We start from the raw sequence: 27425 nt of genomic DNA, 5'->3' as shown, positions 1-27425 counted from the left end.
GCACAACAATACATCCCGTTTGCAATTTTAAAAGACATTTAAAACTAAAGAAAACTAACCAACAAATTTAAAATGCTAAAACAGTAAAAGTAAATATATCATATATCTTTATTTTAAAAAAAACTCAGTAACTCGTTTATCTCTTTAGTCGTATTACTGTTTTCCTATTTGATAATTGGCTAAAAACTGTAACATTGATAATTATACCATTCATTTTTAATAAATTAAGTGTTTGATTACAAACCGCACGTCAGTCTTGTATTTTTGGCATTCAAAATTAAAACACGAATAACAGTAGAAGCAACTGATGAACAAAACAAGGCGGCGGCACCCATATGGATAAACTGGTTTCTCGCTGATTGGTGTTACACACAAACAACGGGTAAGCGGTACTTTGGTTAGCTTAAATGAGCCGATTTCATTGGTCAGTTGATTTTTATGTCTCACTAGAGAGATTCCGAATTGTAGAGTCGTTGTAGTCTACTTATGACGTCAAAGTCGACTGCGTAACGCAAATGTCATATTTTCTGCTGTTCGGAAGCCGTGTCTGTACCTATTCAAAATAAAGCTTTGATTACATATCATGCCCCAAACATTCCCCCGGGGTATTGATTTCAAGACTACACTGGGATGCTTGAATTTTGATATGACGAATACTGTCCCTGCTGCTCTTGAGAATAAAATATTTTTAAATTTGATGACTTGAATCTAAACTGCTTGCAGTTGAGTTAAAAATGATGCAATTTTCATGACAACAATCAGATATAGCCTGTTTAATTGATTGCCTTTATCATAGCAAATAATTCCATTAATTACAATTCATATTTCACAGGACAATAAATCATTATAAATGGCATACCTCAATAGTTATATTAGGACGGTCTGGGTTTACAGTTATAACACACACATTTATGAACTGTAGGTTATCAATAAGTTCTTGATAGCTGAGGGTGTTGCTGTTGTTGTCATTGCAAGATGCACTGCATTTGGGGATGGAAATATGCACACCAATTCAGACAATTTTTTGAATGCTATCCGGAAAGAGTTACCCCTAAAATGATGTGAATTTTTAAATTTCGGAATTTAGTCACTGAAATTAAATCTCATTGCAAAAGAATTTTGTGGCTGACTATATGGGGCGAGATCAAAATTTCAATGTCTGACAATAAACTAAATTCATATAGTTTTCACCACCTATCATTTGATCTCGCCCCAAACTGATAGATTGTCAAATTGAAAACAAACACATATCTATATCAATAAGATATACATAGTATAATACATTATTTGATATTGTAGATACTCACCATTCTGATACCATATGAACTTCATCGATTACTACAGCACAGACTCTTTGTTGATATAATTTCGATCACAGAATGGAAGATATGATCTTGTTGTTCAGCAGTGTTTCTGGATGGGCATATATCAAATTATATTCACCATTCCGTAATTCTATCAAAGATGTGTAAGATGGTACATGTACATCACTGGCTAGGGTCAATGTGTTGTCATCATCATCACAATCATCTTTGCTATCAATTTCCTTACATCTCATCTCTGATCCAAACAGCTTATATGTCTTTCCATAAGTACCTATGATGTTGCATATTGGACAATATAAATAACATTTATTATCAGGGTCCTACCGGTAGAGCATCATAAACAACGTGCACATACATGATGAATGTAAAACTTATACGGTACCAATTTTGATGCACCAGATGCGCATTTCGACAAATGTCTCTTCAGTGATGCTCAACCGAAATGTTTGAAATCCGAAATAACTATGAAGTTTTAGATCTAAATATAGCCAAAAACAGCATGCCAAATAAGTGGAGCCAAATTCGTCCAAGGATAAGAGCTATGCATGAGGGAGATAATCCTTAATTTTGAAATGAATTTCTATAACAATTCGCAATAACTTTCATTATTTTCAGACTTGATTATTTAAATTCTTAACAGTACAACATGTGGTTATCATTTTGCAGCACTGCAAATTATTTAGCTATAATCAAAATAGAAAAAATGTTATCAGCGATTCAAAATATATGTGTACAGTACTGACCATAAGTGAGTCATCATTTCATATTTCCACTATATATTTCATTGAAAAAACAATTTTTATAAAAATTTATTCTGAGCTAAATTTATAAGTCACAATTTCCATAAATTTTTCAATATGAAAATTGTTCAAATTTCATTTTCCTGTGATGCTATGCAAATTGTGATCATAGAGAATAGATTATGAAATCATGAAGGCAAAATACTATAAATTCTTAACAAATTTGTGCCGTAAAAATTAAATTTTGCATTTGACGTGTTATTTCACCAAAGCAATTACTACAGATATAATTATTTAAATATATTGTGAAAAACTACAAACACTTCTGTGTTTTTGATGTCATATCCATAAATATGATCTACAAGTAAAACTGCAATATTTTTTTTAATTGCATTTTTTTTCAATGAAAAAATAAAATGATGACTCACTTACGGTCAGGTACTGTATTATACTGTGGTAGTTTGGGTTTTACTTTTACTTTTATTTCTGAATTTCGATCCCGGTGTAAATTATTTACCCGTTGTATTTGACCACGCCCACTTTATCTTTTAGCCAATAACTTTAATGACAGTTTCTATTGTCTAATTTGCTATATAAAGCCATGCAGCTTACTATTCGTCGAAGCGAGACAGCTGGCCTTGCTAGCTACTCTTCTCCTTTCATTCTTCCTATTTTGGAACTACGTTTGTGTCTACTTTGTCCCTTTTTACTTACTAAAGTATTATTACCTTTGGGTTGGGAGGATTTCTTGATAGTTTCTAGGCTAAGTTCTAGGCTTCAGGAGTGTGTATTTGTCACATTCATACTGGTAATAAATTCGTAAAGTGTTATTTATCTTATTTTCATTTCTATTGAATTTATTTTCAAGTTTAAAATCATAGTGTAGTTGGGTCGTTTCGAAGTCGCCACTATCAACATAAAATAAAACTAACACAACGCGAAGTACAGACTATACGAACGCCAGACCTGCTACATTATCTGGTGGACCGTGACCAGGATAGGATTTTCATTGTTGTGGGAAAGTGACTTTCATAGACACGTGCAGTGAGTCCTATTCAGCGATACGAACTGCTACCTTATTTGTTCGACCGCGACAACTCGGGATAGAATTTCTATTGTTGTTTGGCAGTGACTGTCATAGACACGTGCTTCACGCAGTGAGTCTTTTTCAGCGATTGGGATTTCGACTGAATTTTTCTGTCATTTTTTTTAGTCAAAGTTTTTTCTCTTTACATTTACCTTTATATTTTTGGGGATATATATTCTCAACTGATTCGATATGCAAGAGCTTGTTCTGGGTATAGTCAGTTTTTAAATCGAGGTAGGCTACTGACAAACAAGTTGATGGTACAGGGATTTCAACAGTCTCGATTGAAGTCAGCATTTCGCAAATTCTATGGTCGTTATAACGATCTAGTTCGTCAATGCAACCTCGCATTGGGTCAAATGCTGTCTGACGTGTTTCATACCGATTGTTAAGCCGTTCTTGGCACACTGATTTTGACTACGGATAACTCCGTTTACCTGATCAGGATATGGGGCTCACGGCGGGTGTGACCGGTCAACAGGGGATGCTTACTCTTCCTAGGCACCTGATCCCACCTCTGGTGTGTCCAGGGGTCCGTGTTTGCCCAACTATCTATTTTGTATTGCTTATAGGAGTTATGAGATTGATCACTGTTCGTTATCTTCACCTTGCATTCAACGGTGAAGTATTTTTGCTCACCATGCAGTTATGCAAAGGGGTTTCAAACCTTTATCAGATTTAGACCATAGGATAGATCTCTTAACGACGAAATGTGCTTTGTTAGAAAGCCAAATCAAAGTTAAGTTAGAACAGAATGGGAGTTGTTTTCGAGAGAGGGGGTTCTTGCATGAATCAGTCGATTCTAGGAAAGAAATTAATCCACCATTGTTTGATGGGAGTTACGATATTGGAGAATTTTTCATTCAGTTTGAACATGCAGCTAAGTGGAATGGCTGGAGTGAGAGAGAGTGTGCAAGTCAGCTTGTTATGTCTTTACGTGGCTCAGCAAGACACATTCTATCTGAAAATTCTTTAGCCGTATCCTTAGATTTTCAAACATTGAAAGATATTTTACGGAATCGTTTTTGTCCATCAGCATTTCTAAGAATGATCCTGACTGTGCGTCAAAGTCACCCCAAAATATCGGGAAACTCACAAGTTCTGATGCTGGGGCCGTGACATCAGATCTAGAACGTTCAAACATTACCGAACACAGTAGGCCACCCGACATTTTGACGAGTAATACACAGAACGAATTCGCCGAAAACTCTATCGATGAAGAATCATTTCATTCTGATGAAGTTCATATTCGTAACTCGAATGATATTCACGATATTTGCGAGTCGGAGTTGAAATCAGTTTGTGTTGCGACTTCTTTGAATCCTGAGGCAAACGAATTCATTCCTAGATCGGAATTTTCTTTAGAACCTCCAGTTGATAGATTGGACTTGCGTTCTGTTTTTGCACTGAAACTTGATGGGAGGACTGTTCCCCCTGGTAAAGTTTGTTTCTTGGTGAAGAGCCAGTGCACAAGCACTAATTCGGTCCGTTATGCAGTGGAGTCGCTGGTATTGTACCCTTCCTGTAGACCGGGATTTCCAAAAGGAATAGGTTAGATATTTGACTTATTGAAATGGTCATGCGGGTTTTGTTACCCAGATGTACGATAAACTGGTTGATCGTACTTTATGCTACACATACGTGTGTGTGTGTGTGTACACACAGTTTGTGTTCTTTTTATTTAAAATTTACTACCTTTATTAAAAACGCGTAAATTGATACGATTAAGTAGATTTCTATCCCCTGACATCTGTATGACAATTTTGGGATGTGAAATTATTATAAACCGCGTAAATTTACTCTATTATATATTTTTCTTTAAATTTTCTTATTTATTCATTTACCAGTAATTATGATATTACTTATGATTACTTTCATATACTTAGTACTCTTGCTAAACATGCTTTCAGACTATTTTTTCAGTTTCTGGTGGGATATGGATGACAGCTACAAACGGAATCCAGAGATTGATGCAAGGAACACATGGTTTTCAACTCTGTGGGATATCCGTGATTCATGATCTTCGGAGTATCTGGACCTAAGAAACTAAATCAAGTGAACGTGATGTGACAGTGTTGTGAACTATTCTTGTTTTCGCGTTCCTGACATTTTGGTGAAGTCAATGTGTCGATACTAACCGAGGAGAACTGTTAAATTACCCGCATTTTTGTATATTACGTATACATTCATTCATATATTTTGTACAATGTATACCATTGTTTTCCATGGGGGGAAGAGGGGTTTATTTTTCATTTCTATATCCTAGCTTTTAGTCCAATGTATAGCATTTGTCTTTAAGGGGGGAGGAATGTGGTAGTTTGGGTTTTACTTTTACTTCTGAATTTCGATCCCGATGTAAATTATTCACCCGTTAGTAGTATAACCCGGCTCGATGGGTGGTTCAACTGAGTGCACTTTTGAGGTCAAAAGGTCAAGTTTTAGAACGCACTGGAGAGCGGCCGAGGTAGGGCGTTGCTAAGGCGGGGCGTGCCTAGCGCGTGCTGTGCAGGGCTAGGTTGGTATGAACTAGAGCGAAGATAGGTGTTATGACGCAACAATGGGTCGATAGTGTTATGACGCAACAATGGGTCGATAGTGGTATGACGCAACAATGGGGTAGAATCGATAACACTTATGTCGAGATCGCTATGACGACGAGGTCTGAGCCGTGTGTGTGTGAATCCTTTAAAATCCTTTAAAATCCACAATGAATAATAAACGCATGATGTGAAGTTTACACATTTATTAAATAAACAATTTGAATAACAATTGAACACAATTTTATACAGTTAAACATTAAAATTGTCAGAATAAAGTCCACACCAGTTTTATCACACGTTCATTCTTTATTCTTTCGGCTCAGCTTTCTCTTCTTTTTAGGGGGTTCTCCTTCACTCATCTCTTTGCTCGTTTTCTTAGGGGTGGTGGGTTCCACTTCTCCGATGTGGTGTACTCTCTTATGACCGGAGGTTTTGTGCCGGGTACCTCGCCAATCATAGCCATCAATTCGTCTTCATCTCTCGGGCAGTCGCTGATCCAGTGGCCTAATTTCCCACACTTGTAACAAGGGTCCTTTTCTACAGTTTTCTTGACTTTCTGAGGGCAATCTGGTGACCAATGTCCCGTTTCTCCACATGTAAAACAGGGGTTAGTGGCTGGGTCCTTCCTTCTTCTGGTGGGGATGTCCTTACGGGTTGCTGCTAATTTCTCTCTGGTTGCTGCTAATTCCTCGATTTTTTCACCAGCACCGCGGTGTGATTGGCGATTTCATCAGCCATCACGTTGATCCGGTTGACAATACCGTCCAGTGTGGTCGTAATGATGGCGAAATCGGCCCTGCTCATGCGGGAATCTTCTCCACCGAAGGGGGGTTTATTGTATAAGCCCATCTCCAGTCCCGTAGCATCCTGTGAATCGGGAAAATAGAAGCCTAATCCCGGGTCTGTCGGATTCTGGCTAGGGAGGTAATCCGAGGTCTGGGCCATCTTCTCTTGTTGAGCAATGTAGTCTGAAGGCGTGAGATTGAAGCTCGTGGTCTGGTTCGACGGGGAGAGATTGAAGCTCGAGGTCTGGGGCATCTTCACTTGTTGACCAACGTAGTCTGGAGACGTGAGATAGAAGTTCGAGGTCTTCCCCAGTTCAGTCTTCTGATCGTCAGTCTTAGCTTTCTTCAGTTCAATGTAGTCTTTCTGTGGCGCTATCTGCTTCTGTACCAGCTGATCTATTTTCTTCTGAGCTTTGTCCACAAATTCTAGTTGTTTCTGAGCCATGTCTTCTGGAAGGTGATTGAAGATCGAATGAGGACTGACACTTGGGCTCCGCTTTTATAGCCAGCAAAATGTCTAGACTATTCTGTCTCGTGGGGAGCACGTGGGGAGCACGTGGTTGCAGCATCTTTTTTTCTGGAAAAACCGGTTTCATTTAGAACATCTCGCGACCAGCGCGTGCTAGTGCACTAATTGAACTTGAAAAACCGGTTTCATCTAGAACATCTCGCGACCAGCGCGTGCTAGTGCACATTGCTACACATTGACTTTAGTGGAATGGAACTTATATTGGTGTTTAAAATAGCCCTGAAAAGGGCTGTTTTGTGTGTGTGTGTGTTTTTAATAATCTTTTAAGCCAAATTCGTAGGGATAATCTACATCATAAAAGTTATAACTGTGATCTGGTGAGGTAATGGCGTTTTCTATTTTTTGAGCTCTGCTACCTCGGAAATTCATCACGTTGATTGTTTCCAGCCAATAAATGTTTGCACAAAAAAGCTGCCGCCATGCACCACCTCTGTTACGACGTTTTTTCAAACGCATGAATCCCGACACTTTTCTGGTTCCGTTAGACAGCGTGTAAAACTGGGCAATCATAAACTGTATTACAGTATTGTCGCGGTAGCAATCTTCCAAATCGATCAGAATGGCATGTTCCGTTTCCCTCTCTTGTAAGACATATTCAAAACACCAATTTTTAGATCTTCTCCTACGATTTCTCATTCGACGCATCTCTTTCAATTCTTCCCATACGTTGTCGTCCATGACTAACAGTGTAATGGTCGAGAATGTTAGCGCGTGCTACTGTACAACAGGTTATTGCATCATCGGAAAAACCGGTTTCATCTAGAACATCTCGCGACCGGCGCGTGCGAGTGCACTAATTGAACTTGAAAAACTCTATTGTATCAAATCTAGAATATTCTCTGCACTCCACGACCTTTTCCCTATAAATACGAATGTTTTCTTAACTTATTTATTCACTATGGGTGGAACTTCCAACACTAGGTTAGACGGTCATACTTGTATTATAGATTTTGTCAAGATTGTTGAAAATTCGTCTTGGTATAAATCTGCTAAAGCCTGTGTACAATCGGTGATACACGAGGTGGGGAATCTTGACAGTTTTCAGAGGATTGGTAGATCGTTAGTTAAAGACACGAATCCCGGGCGATTGATCATGATCTATTTGTATGCTGAGGAACTGAAGAAAATCATCCCCGATCAAATCCGAGACATCGAGATCATTCTACGAGAATGTTTACAAGAAGGATTCATGGAAATAATCCGTTTTAACTAGTTTTCCTTCATTATCGAATCATGGCTGGAAGTGACAACATCGTAGAAAAAGCGGATACTTGTATTCATTTTAGTCATTTACAAATCATGGCTGAAAGTGACAACATCGCAGAAAAAGCGCATAACCATGCATTAGAATGGGTCGAGAAAATGCAAGACGATGTGGTGTTTCAATTCGCTAAAAAATTTCTGATAGCGGGAGTGTTTCCATTGACTCTGGACCAATATACAGATCTACGGAACCAAGTGTACATCAATCTCTATAACGATGCGGGGTTGATGTTAATTTATGTCGTGGGGGAAGAATTCAAGAAACGCATGCCAGAAAAAACCGCCGAGATTGAAAGTATCACCAAGGACTGGCTTCGAGAAGTATACATAAAGTGTGAAGAACTTAATTCATTTCATTTATGAAATCATGACTGCCAGGGATAACATCGAAAAAACATTTGTCCTACAGTGTATTGAGGAAATAGAAAACTTGCCAGATTTTCAAAAATTGAAATCCTATCTTCGTGCGGTATTATTTCCAATCACTTTAGACGAATATTGGTGGATCTGCAGACATTTGCTCGAGAACCGTATCAACACCGAGTCATTGGTGTTGATTCATTTAGTAGCCGAGGAGTTAAAGAGAACAAAGCCGCACATCAGTGGCGTGATCGAGACCCTTCGAGTGCGGTATCTTCATCACATGTACAACAAAATACAAGAAAATGTGTAACTTTTAATCTGGACAATAAGGAAGTGTATCTGTTACCCGAAGAAGACCGGAAAAGTATCTGGATGACAGTAGCCGCTGATCGATATCGATTTCAACGCAGGATTCGAGAAATGGAAAAATTGTTGGACCCAATTTTAAAAAGACATGTGTATTGGTGTTGTGTATGGGAGTTATGTATTTGAAATATGTGACATGAATAAAATTGTTTACACGAAAGCTGTGTTTAGTTGAGTCTCTCAGAGAAGGGTTTATTTGTTGAGGAATCCAGAAAATCCTAAAGGTAGAGTGAAAATCGAATCAAATAAGGTGTTTTCTATCGAATAGACCTTATGAGCTGTTTTTAGGGATGTACATGGTCGAGAAATAAATTTTTAAAGAGGCGGTGAAGAAACATTGAACCTCGACTCGACCTCTTTGACCTCTGTTTCTTTGAAAACTATGCGACGTAGCAAAATAAAAATAAGACTATTGAATTCCGCGCCCCAGAATCTATCAGATTAAATCCACCATGCACAGATATCGAATGTCTAGAAAAAGAAAATGAGAAAAAACTCTCTTCTCGAAAGCACAAATCCGCCATTTAGACGGCCGCCATCTTGGCTTCGTCTCCGAAGCGAGGGATGTTTTCGAGGAGGTCCGCGCTTTCCTGATATATACCGGCGCGCTCGCCAGTTCGCTTCACTGGTGATCCAGCACTGATTTTATGATTTTTGAAGAAAGAAGATAGAAGATTTTAAGAAGTTATAGAAGAATGGCTGAAGGAAGAAGAGACCCGATCTACAATTTCCAGACCCTGCCTGGCTTTCGGTACCGGCTGGTAGTGGTGGCTGAGGAGCGGGTAGGGGAGAATTGGGTCGTCCGTTCTCAGAACGACCTGAGTACCTTCTCCCCTTTCGACCGGAGTGGGGCCCGTGAGATCATCGACCGGGTGCGGCAAGAGTATGAAGGGAGGAGTCGCCGCCGCACCGCTCGGATGTCCACGGCTACGAGACCGCGCCGACGGGCCCCACAACCACCCTCACCACCACCACCTTACTCCCCGTCGACGCCTACAGCACCACCACCAGCGATACCATCGGCACCTGAGGAATACAGCCCGGTGCCTATGAGCGAGTCGCCAGCGTCACCGGTGGAGTACTCACCGAGGTCACCGTCCCCCGCGCCACCTCCAAGCCCAGCCCAGAGTCCGTCGCTGTTGGTCGCAGACACGCCACCACCATCACCACCGAGACCAGCAGCCCCTGCAAGACCCCCACCACCTACCATCCGGTCTGCAGGGAGGACTCCGCCACCGAGACCAACCCACGCACCTGTGGCAAGTCATCCCCCGAGGAACCACCCTATGACTGTCCCTGGCTGGGCAGATAGGGCGGTTCCTATCTGGTTTAAGTGCCCTGTCTGCTGGCAAGACAGGGTACACTCCGGTATTACGTGCAGGGGATGTAGGCAGCGCCCAGCTTGCTGCCTGTGCGTGGAGCGGATAGAGGAGCGGCGACACACCCGGGGATGGTGCCCGTTATGCCGGTTTACCGGAGCCAGGCATTGAAAGTCGGTCCTTAGGACCAAACGGCCCTTTTTAGGGCCACCCACATGTTACGAAAAGATGCTTTTATGACAATGATTGAGAAACAAATTAACACCAGTTGCACTTTATTAACAAATACATGATTTAATGACAATATACACTTGTTGATCATACCTATAAGCAAAATCATGAATACATTGTCTGTAATGAGTCCAATTTCCTCCCGCTAACCCACACCCAATCTTATAAGGGAAGGCTAAAGTCTTGTACGATAATGTGGCCAATTCACGTAAACATTGTTGAAACCATAGTTCTCGCTGTTCGGGTGTATCTCGATAGCGGGGAATACGCTGAGTTCCTTTTCCGTAATCCCACTGGGCTAAGAAACAAATCACATCAGGGTCTGTAGCATTTGATAAGATGCGTAACGTGCCGGGTATTCCTCGATCGGGTTCTATAGCTAGATTTCTACGGCCTAAGGGTCTCCGTGTAGCATACAAGTTGCCCCATGGATATTTGTCGGCAATACTTTGACTTAATCCATGAGGTTTCACCGTTAAACAATTACATTGTTGTACAATACCATCGACTTTCATAGTGAGTAAATCTCCCTGCACATAAGTCACACTCATGATGTGAATGATGCGTGTCGAGGCTACAGCTTTCGTTTTTATAAGTCACATTCACGCGGTGTGTTTGTTGAGTGTCAATCATGGGGTTTCTTTGTCAAAGGTTCACTACCCCATTCAAAGTGGCATTAAAATAGGATGAAATAGGTTTTTCTCTATCGATCTAACTATCATTGAGGTTTCTACTACCTCACAGACGTGAGAAATGAAGTTTTAAAGAGGCGGAGAAGAAACATCGAGCCTCGACTCGACCTCTTTGACCTTTGATTCTTTGAAAACTATGCGACGTAGCAAAATAAAAGTAAGTTTAACGAATTCCACGCCCTAGAATCTATCAGATTAAATCTACCATGCACAGATATCGAATGTCTAGAAAAAGAAAATGAGAAAAAACACTCTGCTCGAAAGCACAAATCCGCCATTTTGACGGCCGCCATCTTGGCTTCGTCTCCGAAGCGAGGGATGTTTTCGAGGAGGTCCGCGCTTTCCTGATATATACCGGCGCGCTCGCCAGTTCGCTTCACTGGTGATCCAGCAAGCGAATTGAGGATTTTTAAGATATAGAAGAAAGAAGATAGAAGAAAGAAGAAGATGAGTCAAGTTCCGAGTCCACCCATCACGAACCACAACCTGGTCCCGGAGGATCAGCGTGAGGACTGGGATGCCGAGCTGGAACTGGTACAGCGGCCCCCGGGGCGCATTGTGTTCCAACCCGACGACTCATTTGAGTGACACTTCTTCTATGAAGGAGTGCCAGATGCCCCCAAGAAGCCGCTCAAGAGACGCCGCCGCCGCCAGCGGAAGAACAAGGCTGCCAGACAGTAAGGGGTAGACAACCCCATAGACAGTGTGGGGGGCTTTCATAGTCCCCCCGGCCCTTTTAAGGGCCACCCACATCTTATGAAAAGATGCTTTTTATCACAATGGTTGAGAGAAACAAAAACTAACACCAGTTGCACTTTTATTATTAAGAAACACTTTTTGATGATCGATAAAGTTACACAGTGTTGATAGTTAATAACTTGCCGTGTTCTTCATAGTCTCCCGTCATGTAACGTAGTCTTTCGGATGCGAGACTATTCTCATATGCTTTCCAACAACATAGAGGATGAACGAAATGCCTCATGTTACGCTTCGTTCTCCAGTGTTTCATTTGAATTAGTCCTCTTAACGTTTGTTGATCTCGGGTCATGATCAAATACTGGTATTCACTCTGTACGATTTTAACGATATCCTCCGGTCCTGCATTGTCTAAGATAAAAGTCCATGCCATACTTTGAGGAGTTTCTTTCACGCCTTTGACTCTTCTATAAACTGGCACGTATTCCATGTCTAAGTAGACTGATTTTTTAATTGTGGCAAATCTGTCTTATATAAGTACACACAACACAGATTTTTTTTTTTTTTGATTTTTTTTTTTAATTTTTATTTTGTAAACAATTAAACATTTGAACAATTAAACATTTGAACAATTACATCAGTGACAAGTTAATACCATGACATTGACAACTTTGTCCTTTATAGGTTCTAGGTTTACGAAATGTCTCTTTAAACCATTGGGCTACATAACGATCTCGTTGTAACGCCGTGCCTTTCCAAGGAAGTAACCAATCTTGAACCGTTTTTCTTTTACGATGGTGTTGATGTAGATAATACACACAATATTGTCCACAGACATCCGTGTTCAACGCTTGATAACAATTTGTGTTATGAATCCAAGTGTCGCCGTGGCGTCGCATAAACGCTTTGATTTCTTGATGCATCGGGGGTAATCCGTAAGAATCAAAATATTCTATGATGGGGCTGTTCAAATACAAACACACCCAGTGGGCTCCGGGGCGATGATGAGGGTCTGTATTGATCACGATCGCTTTTTGGTGGGGCAAGATCTCCGGTAATACATCTCTAGGATACACACCTCCAAACGCAGGGCCTAAATCTCGAGATAAGACGTCTCTCAATTGATACGTGTCCATCAGTAATCGATGCTGACTTCTCGTTGTTTGTTGATTTCTAACAAATTGTCAAAGACGGCATACACCACGCAGTTTAAGGTCGTCGCTATGCTGTCGGCAAATTGTACTTCTACTCTCAGGTTCCCCGTCTGTATGAGATGAAATTTATCCGTCTGAGCTTCTTGATCTTTGGTGAAATCCATACACCATAGGGTGTAACCGTTTTTATATTCTTCCAGAGTAATGTCGGGAGCCCAATCTTGCCCTAATTTTCCCAATCCTTTGTACAGACTTAAATACGATCTCAGATACTGATCGGCCGTGAAATTCGGTTCCAGGGGACGAGTTTCCATCATGTCTCCATTGATACTGACTTCTATTTTTTTGATTTTCTGATTTTGGAAATTAAACGGATTTTTAGCATCATCCCCGTTAAAGGCGGCGTTTTCCACAAACCCCAAGAGGATGAGTTTGGGCATCTGACCTTGGAATAGGTGATCGGTGATTTTCGATTGGATCCCGGTGGGGATCGTGAACGTTTTCACTTCCACTCTTCTCAATGGGTATTTAGCTGTTTGAGTACTCAGCTGTTGATTGATCAGATTGATGATCGTTGGAGTCGGTTTGACTTTTCTCACCCACAACACCATACTTTGAATGGCTACTTTCCCACTACTTCCGGCATCGGTCATCATGTAGAATTGAGGTCTGGTACGATTGAATCGGAGACGGACGTCTACTCCGTTCGGCAGACATTTCTCTTGCTGAAACAAATCCAGATGTAAACGGTCCATCAAGACAATTTCCTTACTGTTATTTATTTTGTGGTGACGTTTTCTCAACCCCACATTCTGAGAATCGTCGGGATATATTGGGGTGGATAACACTGCATTGATGGTGATTTTATCATTAGCTACGGGAAATTCCTTTGGAGGTTGAACCAGACCAGAATACTCTCGATCTTCCATTTGACCGGCGGTATCTTTTTCCCACAAGGTACAGGCTCTCATCTGAGTTTTCAGAGTTTTGGGGGCATAAGACAGTAATTTTTCCAAGTAGGCTTTGTACGGATAAGTATCCGTTCCGGGGGTAATGACTTTGCCATTGAGACTCACATCGATTTCACTGAATAAGGAATGTAAGATGTTATTGACCGGGGTAGAAGTAGAACCCGCTCCCGTGAGAGCCGTCCCGTCTGCTTTGGTGAATTTACAGACCATCTGGAGATACGATTGAGATAAGTCCAGATATTCATCTCCTTGACCTTTGATTTCAAATTCAATGGGAGCCGTATCCGAATTTAACGTACTGGAAATCGGATAATATTCCATCCATTTAGAGTCTTCTAAAGTGACGTTTGTCGGGGGAACTTTAAACAGTTCCAAACTGTCGGTCCCGCACGCGCAGGATTCTCTGTGCATCATTTTTGAACGATGTGTTACTGATCGTTGTTAGGAATCAAATGGGTTCACCCCTCCCTCACATCTCCTTTTTATAGGTTCAGTCGAAAATGTCGAGAGATCGTTTCTTCTTACCCCGGACCGGTGCCTGGGGCTTTCTTTTACGAGGTCCTCCTTAGAGACGTTGTTGAGAGGGGGTCTTGGACTGTCTCTTACGATGTCCTCGTGCACCGGCCTGTCTTGTACGGGGTCCCCCTCTTGCTAAGAGACGATGTTTGGCCATACCAGCTGTATTCTTAGCGGCTCGTATACCATGTGTCTTAAGAGCGTCTTTGAGAGATCTCTTATTTTCTAAAACATCTAACCCCGTCTTTGCGGCGGCCGTCAAAGCTTGTTTAGCTCCCGTTTTGAGTAAATCGGTAAAAAAAGCCTTTTCCTCTCTGTTTTCTTTTCTTTCTCCTCATAGCGGTTGCTAACGCCTCCCTATCGGAAAAAAAGCCTTTTCCTCTCTGTTTTCTTCTTTTCTTTCTCCTCATAGTGGTTGCTAACGCCTGTCTTCCGTGAGTTCTGAGCGCTTGTTTGAGAGATCGTTTATTTTCTAAGACATCTAACCCCGTCCGGTACCCGGCTTTCATGGATTGTCGTGCTCCTCGTTTCCCCATCCCCGCTAAAACACTATCCCCTTGACGGGATCTTAATTTTTGTTGAATTCTCGGCATGGCCATACGACCCGTATTTTTGATGGCTTGTATTCCGTGTGTCTTGATGGCATCTTTGAGAGACCGTTTATTTTCTAAGACATCTAATCCCGTTTTAGCGACTGCTGATAAAGCACTTTTAGCTCCCGATTTGAGCAAATCGGTGAATAAACCTTTTCCCCATTGCGTGGGGTTAACCTTTTTGAGGAAATCGACGAAACCTGCCCTCCCTTTGCCCCCTTGTGGTGGCGGTATTATATTGGGCAAGGAAAATCCTCCGATGACTTTAGCGACCGTGTTAACAAGCCCACGAGCCAAACTCTTGGACCAATCTCCAAAATATCCATCGCCTGTTTGTGGTGCGGGGCTCCCTCCCAGTAACCCTCCAACGACCTGACCGATCATGGGAGCCGCTAGTTTACCGACTGTTTTTAAGAGACTACCCCACCCGTGACCCCGCTGGTGTAATAAACCTCGTTGATACTGCATCTTTGTCGAGACTGACCCCTTTCAGAGCCTTACCCGCTTTTTATACTTTTTGCGACCCCTCTTTTTTCTTTTCATACCTTTGCCTCCTTGGACGGCTCCGGCTATGGCACTAGCAATCAAAGGGAGGAGAATGGTGAATAATCCGTGTCCTTTCTGTCGTCTGACTCCACGATGATACTTCATCGTCACACGACTTTTCTCTTCAATACACTTTTCGGAAATGAAGTTTCACGATCGTTCTTCCATTTAAAAAGGGCATGGGGGTCCCCAGAGAGGTCATGATGTGAATATCGATGGTATCGAAATGTTTTTTACTCAGTTTCAAATATTCTGCACGGATAGGTTCCCATTTGGCTTGTTGTCTATCATCTTGATGAAAGGTACAAGGAACCACTCTTAATAATTTCAATTCGTTGGACCCCACCACCTGTGGATCCACCACATCGCAATACACGTACATGGATTTCAGATTTTCGTACAAATCCATGGTATGGTTGGCTAAGTAAGTCACGTTCAACCACGTAGTCATGGGTTCATTGGGAATGATGAGTTCCTCACTCCCTATTCCGAGTTTGTAAGCTAAGCCAGTGGGAAAACGGATGGCTAAGGCTGTTTTTTTTAAGTATACTACCATGAAACTGATACATGACTCGATCATATTTCTCGAAGTACACTAATTTCATAGAATTCTCTTCTCGCGGATCGCCGGCTGTTTTCCATATCTTTGCGAATGTTCTGCGCAAGGCTTCATTGATTTCATCGATTAAAGCCGTGGAATGAATGTAAGCCCCAGGTCTAAAGTGAATTCGGTAAATAGTCATCATAGCATTGAGTGGAATGACATCCCCCCAATCCGTATGGGTCCAATCAACCACTACAGCACACCGATTTAAAGGGATCGAGTTTTTTTTGGTCAGTGTAAATCGCCCCCATTTAAACGTATCTGGATTTTTAATCTGTTGGGCGTAAGCTGTAGGGATAAGGATGTCAAAATAAGCCTCTTCCTTTGTAATGTTTTTCAAGGCATTGGTATACATCATTTCGGTTAGCCCTACTTCCCATTCTCCGTCCGTTAAATCCACGGTTTGTGATAATAAGGTTTTTAATTGAGCAGTCGTATTATTTGAAAAAGCTTCCATAGACCCATCACTGAGGAGAGTCATGTAAAACCCTTCTCGGTGAGCCATGATGATTCAAATGATGACCATGTTTCCGTTCCTTCTCTATTTATACTCATAACACAATGAACATTTTCATATTTTATTGAACATACAACATAATGTTAATACACAATTTTACATGTCATTCTTCTTGATCGCGACCACCACCGCAAGTCAACGATTGTAGAAAGGAGTCTTCCAACTCTAGTGTTCCTCTCTCGACTAAACGGCGGCGCATCATCAGATAGTGTCGGGTTCCCCAGCAATCGGCCACATCATACCCCTCCTGTAATCTGTCTTTGAAATGTCGGAGACAGTCCTCGGAATTGTCAAACCAAGGACTCTCAATCAATGTCCATTCCGATTCGTGTTGTCGTCCGAAACATCCCCAATGGGCTTTCACTTTCCAACGAAAATCTTGATACTTGGTCTTCATGATAAAGGCTGACCAACCGTGAGGTATCAGTATACGTTTGTACAAGTACACCGGTTGATCTAACACTTTGTGTTGTTTACAATGTCTCAAACACATCTTCTTATCCGCAAACCATGCCGTTTTCTTTCCCTCTTGTTTCCATGCGTACTGTGTGTTAGCCATGGTGAACTGGTGAATCTGAAGAAGATCGTTCCTGTTTTATACTCGGGGTCGCTAACGTCATTTGTGGACTAGGCATGACGTAGCCTACGAGATAACTTAATATGACCATCCAAAAATCACGATTGGAATCGCCTAAGGCTAACATCACGACCGACGTAATAATGATTGTTAAACACAGGAATAATTGTGCAAAATACACAATTTCTGCTCGAGGGACTTTTTCACCCAAGAATTTCCATTGGACGGTCATGGCAGAATGAGATCCGCTTGCGGAATCCATGAGTCAAAACTAGGGGGATATCCTTTCCAACGCATTTTGACTTCTGAAATGACTTTTTTCCCCACGCGCCGCTTTTTATACCCTAAGATCTCCTCCACTTCGTAGACATCGTCTTTTTTAATTACTGCTTGTAATTCTTTATCGTAAAACGTTCCTTCTAATTCTTCTCCATGGTCGTCTTTAATTCGATATACGTTGCGTCCTGGAACTTTTCTGGAAATGGTAAACAATTCTGTCGTCCAATTCGGTAAATAACCTTTTTCAAATGTACGTTTCGCTTTACTGATAAGTACACGATCTCCCGCTTGTAATGAAGAGGTCGATGATAGTCTCTGTTTTCCGTACAAGATTTTCCATACCTTCAAGACGTTCTTGCCATTGACTTGAGCAGGAGCTCTCTGAATACTACGATGATACGTGTGATTGTAACCGTGTACCAGATCGGGTAAAACATCCACATACCGTCGTGTTTTATGACGTGTAAAATATCGCCACATACGTGCTTTCAGGGTGCGTTGAAAACGCTCCACGATACTGGCTTTGGTTTCGGCATTACGCGTCGTAAAGAAATGAATGGATTTGAAGGCTTGCAGAAATTCTTTATTTGTGAATTCTCTCCCTTGATCCGATTGAATGCGAACGGGGCGACGTCCGTCTCGAAATATCCATTTGAGGCCTCGTATCATTTCTTTCCCCGTTTTCTGTTTTAAAGGCACCACCCACGCATATTTCGACAAGACGTCAATCGCACACAATAAAAACGTATACCCATCATTGTATTTCTTCAAGTTCGAGACGTCGGCTAAATCTAACTGCCATTGTTCATCTATATCCGTCACTCGCGTCTGTTGTCTTTTAAATTTCCGACGTATGGGCTTATGTAGGGTATACGTATCCTGTTCTTTGAACCATTCTCGAATTTGAGCAAGAGTAATCTTATGACCTAATTTACGCACTTGACGGTATAAAGCCTGTACTCCTCCATACCCCGTCTTAGGGTCGTAATAAAGTCGCTGTAAGATCTGATTCCTAGATTTTTTCATGGTAGCGTTAACCATTTTCCAATTTCACGTGATGTCTTTTTACCAGCCTCCCTGATATTTTTAGGGGTCATCATTCGTCTGGGAGTTTCATAGAAATATTGGTCAAAACCCGAGATTTCTTGAAATCCGCTCTCATCTTCATCTATAGGTTTAGGAGTACTGATTTTTCCGGGCTTGTCCATCGCTTTTATAACATCCCGATTGGTCACATATCCTTTAGGGGCATTCGTTTCTTTTAAAGCTTGGGCAAATTGCTGTAACCCTGCAGGGGGTTCACGATGTTTTAAAGGTTTTTGTCTCTGGGACTCGGTGATTAAATCCACGATATTGGAATTGGGGACCTTATGTCCTCTATAACTGATTTCTCCTTCTTTACTCCAAGTTAAGACTTTGGATTTCTTGAGATGATCGAGTAATAAACCCGCTTTCTTTTGACCCGGTTTACTGACACTTTTGATAATCTGATCTTCTAATGCAATGGTATCTGCGGCTGTGGCACCTCCAGGCGTTGGTATTCCCACAGGTGGTGTCGGTGGTAAAGGTTTAGATGGAGTCTGTTGTCGTGCTTGTTGTAAATATTGTCGATATCGATGAAGTTGATGGCCATACAAAGCTACTTTTTCCCCCTCGGTTAAATCATCTCGATGTTCGATGTCATCTAATTCACTGCGTAACCCCACGGTCGATTGAAATTCGGGAGGCTTGGGTAATTTTCCCTTCAACTCATTCAGCATGGCTTCGGGTACTAATACCATTTTACGACTCATCTTCTATTGGGATATTTGCAAATTTTGTTAATTCCACAAACGAATGAAGCCAAACCTCCTTTCTGATTGAGTAACGCTCGTCGTTTTTTCATGGGTTGCGGCTGCACCATGCGTCTTAAGATGTGCTTCTTCGGAGCAAGTTGTCGCTTCTGAGCGGGAGTGAGAGGAATCACCCCTTTTAATATATTGTACACGATCTCACAAATCTTTAGAATGCAGTCATTGGAACAATATTTGATGACCTCTCTCTTTAATTTGGAGGAATAATGAGGAGCCGCTAAGGTTTGCAAGAGGGGTAAATGAGGTCTTAATCGGGATTCACACTTCTTCGTATCAGCCATAGTGTAATAATGAAGGTCTGTGCACATTCCCCCTGCTTTTTATAGTGTTACGCGCTCGGGTGCTGGGGATTGAAACGCCCGTGATGAACGGTCTCCTCGTGACGATCGCGGCTACTTTTCAAATTGTATTGCAGAGGACAATATCGACATTTGTATTTCTGCTTAGGGGTCGATGTGGTTAAGGGAGTAAAATGTGTCATACCCCCAAAGGCTTGACCAAAACTGGGTAAGGCTGTATCGGTGGTTCTGGAAGTTCCTATGGGTCCTCGCATGGCTCGTTCCATTTTCTTTTCAGCTAATCCTTGTTTTAGTTCTGCTAAAGTCTTCGTTTTCCTGGGTGGGGTATTTTGAGGTGTCATATATTTCGAAAAAGGGATTTTCACGATGAGTTTAGGGGTCTTCTTCTTCTTAGGAAATTTAGCCATGCGTAAGAGATAAGGAGCCAGGACACTGGTTTTAGGATCGTGGGTCTTCCGGTGAATGATGAGTTTCGGAACTTTCTTAGGAACTTTAGGAACTTTCTTTTTTCTTTTCTTGGCTAAGGCTAAGAGGGAAGGGGGTAACACACGTGTTTTCTTTTGCTTCACGACTCTCGCCACACTACGGGGACGTCTTTTACGTTTCCCATTTGAACAAATGACGAATGATGGTCCCTCCTAAGAATCCGGCTCCACCCCGTTTCAAAATGGCTTTTTAACGATCTTCTTCATTCGCATTCTTATTGGCAATGACATTCAAGTCGTGACGATGTGCTTGAATGAAACGCCCCGTGAGTTTATTCACGGGTAAGACTCCTCGTAATAAATTTTTAGCGCCCATGGCAAACCAGTTGAGTAAGGCTTTACACCCTAATTCAATGAGATGGGCTCGTTGAATGGGATCCCGTTCCCGCTGTAAACGTCGTAACGTTTTCACTAATTTACTCTTGGATGTAGGTCTGCCCATGATGAAAGGTGTTTGTGAAATGAAATGAATAGTCATTCATAATGATATTTATACTCTCGGTGGCATGTGCACCGCTAAGGTAGAAAAGAGTTGACGTCTTAATCTTAAATCCTCGGGTGTCTGAGGACTTAAATCGACTAGTAAATACCCGTGAGGAATACTGGTGGCTTCATCATACGCGGGTAATAAATGAGGCATTTGTAATTGGCGACTTAATACCCCAATCTGAGATTTATCTCTAGGATTTTTAAACAACACGAGATAGTGGGCATTCAGACTGATAGTACGATGTTGCACGGCGCAATCAAATAGATTTCGCGTGATATATATAACACTGGTATTACGATGATGCGCTTTGCGCGTAAACCAATCTACAATAGATTCTATGGCTTTACCGCACATCATATCATCAAAAATGAGTAAATGGCGAGTAGTGAGATCGGCGACTAATTTCTCATCGTCTTGAGGAATGTTGTGAACGAATGTCACCGACTCTTGTAATGATTCGTAAGCCGGTTGCCATTCTCGAGAACAACAGACTATTTTTTCTGGGGGTGGTGATATCCACTGCGTATTTTGTACCAGTTGCTTCACAAATTCTGTTTTGCCCGATTTAGAGGGACCCGCCACCACCATAGTAAATTCATGTTTCAATTGAAACGGGGCCAGTGTCTCGTAGGCATACATCTTGATAAATGACACAAGTTCATGGAATCATACATATTTATTAACAAGTAAAAATACGAACCGTTTCTACAAAAGAATCTCTACAAATAGGACATGTTCTAAGTCCTGAAGCACACATAGCACAAGTACATAAATGACCACAAGGTAAAAAAGCAATTCTCAAGTCTCGTTCTAAACAAATGTGACATTTCTGGGTACACATTGGATTCCCTGCCCCGTCTAAGGGTAAGTCTCCCCAATCGCGATCACTGTCTTTAGCGCGGGCATAGGCATTGAAGGCTTGTCGTACCCATTTGACACTTTTATTGCACAACACGTAAGCACAATGAGGGCTCCAATAGGCATGTTCTATCCAAGGATCGTCCCCGGGTTCCCAATGTTTGAGAGACAATGTGCAATGAAAACAACGCACATGATCATCCATTCCTTTGTAAAAGAATCCGGCTTCTGCAATGTTAGGTAATAAGTTCAACAGAATATCGGGGGCTGTATGAAATGACGCTAGACGAGCCGATAATTCACCATAGGAAGGCACTGAAGGATTCTGTAGTGATCCGTATTTACTCATTTTGCAGACTGATGTTTTTCTCAAGACGCGTTTCCTTTTTTATACCTAATATCCATAAGGAAGCGTGTTGTAATGGTGAACCCGATGTCGCTTGTCGTACACTACGCGGTATTTCTTTACTAAGGGGATGGTGCGAACATCGTGCTGGCGCGTTTTCTGAATGTAGTGAGGATAACGCACATTAACTTCTTCTTCTTCTCCTTTTAACATTTTTTCTAAGGTAGCGAGTGAGACGATCTTAGAAGCGCGATAATTGAGCGTCAGTCCTTTAACTTTGCACATTGATTTTCCCCCCTGGGTCTCGTATGCATAATTTTTAGGGCCTCCCGACATGTACTTGATGATACGATCTCCACTCAATTCATCGGTCCAGCCGCCTAAACTGTTGACAATGGTAGGGTTAAATTGGGTCTCGTCATGTTGATAGATAATACTATCCGTATCAAAATAGAGGACGCGATCCCCCAAAGGCTCTAGAGTCTCGTAGAGATGTAAACGAGCATGCGCTGTGGTAAAACAAGCCAGCACTACGTTTCCAAAAGGACAGTCTTCTAGGAATTCTTCTTTCTCTTGATAATTGATTAGCATCATGTCAGTTTCCGGATGATCTCGATTTTCCAGCAGCTCGACTCCTTTGATTTCTAGAGTGGCATCTTGTAATTTTTTCTGTAATTCTTCTTCGGTTAAATACTGTGTTTGTGGTAGTTGTAATCGTTGTGCAAATTTTCCCCAGAGACAATTTAAAAAGAGTTTGGCAATGGTTCTACGGACGGGGTTTTTCTCGATGTCTATTAGATTCATGAAGATGCCTTCCCGGCGCCGGATCTCATCGATGTAGTCTTGTTTTTGTTCGCTCGTTTGACATTCATCGGGGAATCCGGAAGCTTCTTGTTTAATTTTTAAAAAAGTATCGATGTAAGATCGAAACAAGTCCTGACTGGTCTTTTCAAAATGCCAGACTTCATAGATACGGTCGAGCCGATAACCGAGATCTAGAGCTTTGTGTACTTCTACGGTCACCCAGGTGCCAGTCAGACTGCGTTCTGAATCGCTGTGACTGCATCGATCGTCGGGTCCTAAGTTGCGATGTTCGGCGCAGGTTCGGCATAAGGGGAAAAGTAATTTTCCTCCCGTCTTATAGGGTAGCACGGGATGATACAGCCCTCGTGGTGGTAAGACACGACAATGAATGAGACCAAAGTACTCTCTCACATTCTTGAAATCGCTGGTGATGACTTGAGGATGATCGATGGGAAACGTTCTGTATTTCAACACGTAAGGATACAGAGAACACACATCGACGTATCGCATGTCTCCCTCCTCGCAATACAGGCGAGTAGCATTGGTACGACCTCCGTATAAGGCATCGCGGGGATTTAAGGGGTCCTGAATATCGAGGTCTCGTAGTAATGTTTGTAACTCTGGATTGTTTTTCACTTGTCGATCAAACTCGTGTTCCCAGATGCTCACGACGGTATATCCTTGTTGCTCTAAGGCGGCGGCGCGTTTCAAGGTTTGCTCGTACAGGGTTTGATACGTCTGCTGGACTCGATGGGGGTGGGTTTCCGTCAACAGATTCGGATAACAGGTGGGGCACCCGTGCCAGTAGCAGCCGTAAAATTCGTACACGGTGCGGGATTCCTCCTTGTAGCCGTCCACCGTATAAGGGCCTATGGTAATTTCGCCCCCGTTCTTAGCATGACGTATGTTGCGGTCCAGGGAGGTGAGCCAGCGACAGGCCTTGGCCGAGTAGCGGCGCGACGGTTGATATCCCATATTGGGGATGATGGCTATGGTGTCCTGTGCCATGAATCCTCGGCGATACGCTAAATTAGCCGTGCTAGCAAAAGTGATGGATTCCTGAAACGGGTCGACGCGGACGAGTCCGTAGAGTGTCGCCTTAAATTGCGCACAACAACGGCGTAAAATATCCACATCCGAGATACAGTAAGCCAGGAATTCCTTCTGGAAATCGAACACTTTCCCGGCCTGTTGAGTGTACCAGGTATAGAAGGCTGCACGATTAGCGATCGACATGTCGTCAGGATTGTAGTAGTGAGCATCGGGATAAGGCCCCACGTAATTCTGGTTCTGTTCCGTGTTGAAAAAGTGAGGGAAATAACCTTTTTTCAGTTCTGTTAATCCAAACGCAGAGGGCATCTTGGCGAGGGCAAAGGGGAGGAAATTGTATGAATCGATGAATCTCAAGCCGAACACTCCCATGCACAAGATTTTACTGCCGTTGAGGATGACTGCGGGTTTGATACAGGCCGTATGCACTAGATAGTTCAAGATGAACTGCCCATCGTATCCCTTGAAATTGTGCGCAATGACGGTCGTTTCATCGTGTTTGAAGCTCACATTACCCTTCTCATCCGTCTCGGATTGTAACAACCAGTCCATAAACTGTTTTAAGGTGTCGGGGCCTTGAAATACGAAGCGGCGTTGCGAGCCAAACGCATGACAGTGATCACAGCGCGTGTCAATGTCTAAACTGTCGCAATGTTGACACACGCGTTCGGCCACACAGAGATTAGGGGTGTGAATTCCGTTTTCCTGGGTACATTCAAAATCGAAATAAATGTACATTTTCAATTCCTTGTTGCGTTTGGGCTTGGGTTTCTTTTGAACGAAGCAGAGATGTGGGGTGGTGACGAGTTTCTTGCAGATGCGGCATTGTGTTTTTCCCCCGCACGCGTGTTCCTTTAATAATTGCTTAGACATCCATTTCTGACACTGGTCGCAACGTCCCATTAAATTACACACGGTTGTCGCGGTATTGCTACTGTAAGGTTTCAAGTGGGTCTGGTAACACGCAGCATTTCTAAAAAATCCCTTACAATGAGCACATTCCGTGCGGGTGCCGTCCGGGGTACAGGGAGAATCGGCTAAACAAAACGAACAGCGGTGAGGGCAGACGGTACGGTGCTCTTCGATGTGGCTATATCCAACATCACAGTAATCACAATAATATGTGTTTTCCGTCACTCCCGGCATCGATGTTATGGTATCGTAATGCTCGTTATCCATCAGGATGTTCAAACATTTTCTCCTCCCCTGACCTCTGTAGATGGGGTCTAATCGTAATCGCTGCGTGTTTGTCTTAAATTGAAATATTTTCAAGCGATACTCGGGAGCCAAGACCTGATGTAATTTCTCCCATTCCTGAGGCACACACGGTTGGTCGTTTGCACACCCGGCGAGTTCCATGAGCGCTAAGGCCTGTCGTTTCTGGTCGAGAGCTTGTGTATCCCCTTTTCTCATCTTTAACCATTTTTTCTCCCATTCGGGGTCCGGAACCTCAGGTTTTTGACTGTGTAACTGTGCCACGGCAATAGCTCGGGGTAGACACAGGAAATCCTCGGGGTTATTAATACGAACGATAGCTCTCTTGGAGATCTTAAATTTCTTTTTATCGACTTGTAGATGCTTTTTCTTCATACCGCCGCCACTCCCTTGAGGATATTTGACATGAAAAAAATCTAACTGTGTGGCTCCGTCTGTCATCAGGAACTCTTTTTTAGATTGCTGTACGGCTTCTATTTTGTTTAAAATTTTCTCCTCGTTGAGGTTTTTAGACTGGGTAAATTCAACCCAAATCTCGGAATCCAAAGACGGGTGTCGAATGTTGAGCCGTACATAATCATTGGGGTTACACTGCATTTCCCGTTTCACATTTTTGAGCATATCTTTGAATAATCGCCGAATAAAGGAAGAATCTGGAAGCTCTTTGAAAGTAACGTTGTACACATTTTGTTTCACTTTAAATTTCCTGGAATGGCGGCCTCTGTCGAGCTTGATTCGATAATATTCCGACACTAACTGGCGTTTTTCTCTGGCTATCCCCCTCCCCGCTGTAAAAATCTCACTCGTTGCCAGTTTTCTCTGCGGAGTTCTAATTCACGCTCTCGCTGTATGTGTAGTTGTTCCTCTAAAAATCTCAATCGCTGTTCAATATAATTGGTTGAGAGCCCATTTCTGCTATTCCGTAAGTCGTTGGGTATTCGCTCAGACATGGTGATGAAAGTGACAACGCGAATTGTGTATTGCGTTTATATACTTATTGTGACGTCATAGAAAAGCAGGTTTTTCCACAACGCCAATAACACTCTAAATTAATTAAATTGTTTATTTAATAAATGTGTAAACTTCACATCATGCGTTTATTATTCATTGTGGATTTTAAAGGATTCACACACACGGCTCAGACCTCGTCGTCATAGCGATCTCGACATAAGTGTTATCGATTCTACCCCATTGTTGCGTCATACCACTATCGACCCATTGTTGCGTCATAACACTATCGACCCATTGTTGCGTCATAACACCTATCTTCGCTCTAGTTCATACCAACCTAGCCCTGCACAGCACGCGCTAGGCACGCCCCGCCTTAGCAACGCCCGCTCTCCAGTGCGTTCTAAAACTTGACCTTTTGACCTCAAAAGTGCACTCAGTTGAACCACCCGTCGAGCCGGGTTATACTACTCCCGTTGTATTTGACCACGCCCACTTTATCTTTTAGCCAATAACTTTAATGACAATTTCTATTGTCTAATTTGCTATATAAAGCCATTCAGCTTACTATTCGTCGAAGCGAGACAGCTGGCCTTGCTAGCTACTCTTCTCTTTCCATTCTTCCTATTTTGGAATTGCGTTTGTGTCTACTTTGTCCCTTTTTACTTACTAAAGTATTATTACCTTTGGGTTGGGAGGATTTCTTGATAGTTTCTAGGCTAAGTTCTAGGCTTCAGGAGTGTGTATTTGTCACATTCATACTGGTAATAAATTCGTAAAGTGTTATTTATCTTATTTTCATTTCTATTGAATTTATTTTCAAGTTTAAAATCATAGTGTAGTTGGGTCGTTTCGAAGTCGCCACTATCAACATAAAATAAAACTAACACAACGCGAAGTACAGACTATACGAACGCCAGACCTGCTACAATACTATATAAAAATTCTTTTTCTCAGGTAATACCAACATTGGTTTTTTCAAATTTTTCCCCTTCAGAATCGTACATGTACTATACATGGGCAAAATTAGCGTTTGTATATAAATATATAGATCCTTGCCTAGTAAATAACAGGGTGTTACGTACCTTCACAATTAAGAAAACATGCTTTTATCCCCTTTTCGCACAAAGACATTATTTGATCTTGCATCAAGGATGTCAGGGGGCTCACTACAATTGTAATGGACGGATGTTGTAATCTCCTTTTGTACTGAAACATCCATAGTAAACACTAGAATATGGCACTCTTCCCATACCCCGTTGGCAGAACCGAAACAATCATTCCCCATAAATAAACTGCGAAGTGTTTCTAACTCTTTGTCTTTCATACAAAAGTCGAAATTCGTTGATTTGAGTGCAAAATTGACGCTCTCCTCGAAAGACAT

At 42.1% G+C, this 27425-nt stretch overlaps 1 pseudogene; it reads right to left on the bottom strand.

Annotated features, from left to right (window-relative positions):
- Positions 1-484: 484 nt before the first annotated feature.
- LOC125645501 (uncharacterized) lies at positions 485-27425 on the bottom strand (annotated as a pseudogene).

Source organism: Ostrea edulis, chromosome 6, assembly GCF_947568905.1.
Source record: "Ostrea edulis chromosome 6, xbOstEdul1.1, whole genome shotgun sequence".
Taxonomy (NCBI): domain Eukaryota; kingdom Metazoa; phylum Mollusca; class Bivalvia; order Ostreida; family Ostreidae; genus Ostrea; species Ostrea edulis.
Note: the sequence above shows the minus strand (reverse complement) of the source record. Positions and strands in the feature narration are given on the sequence as shown.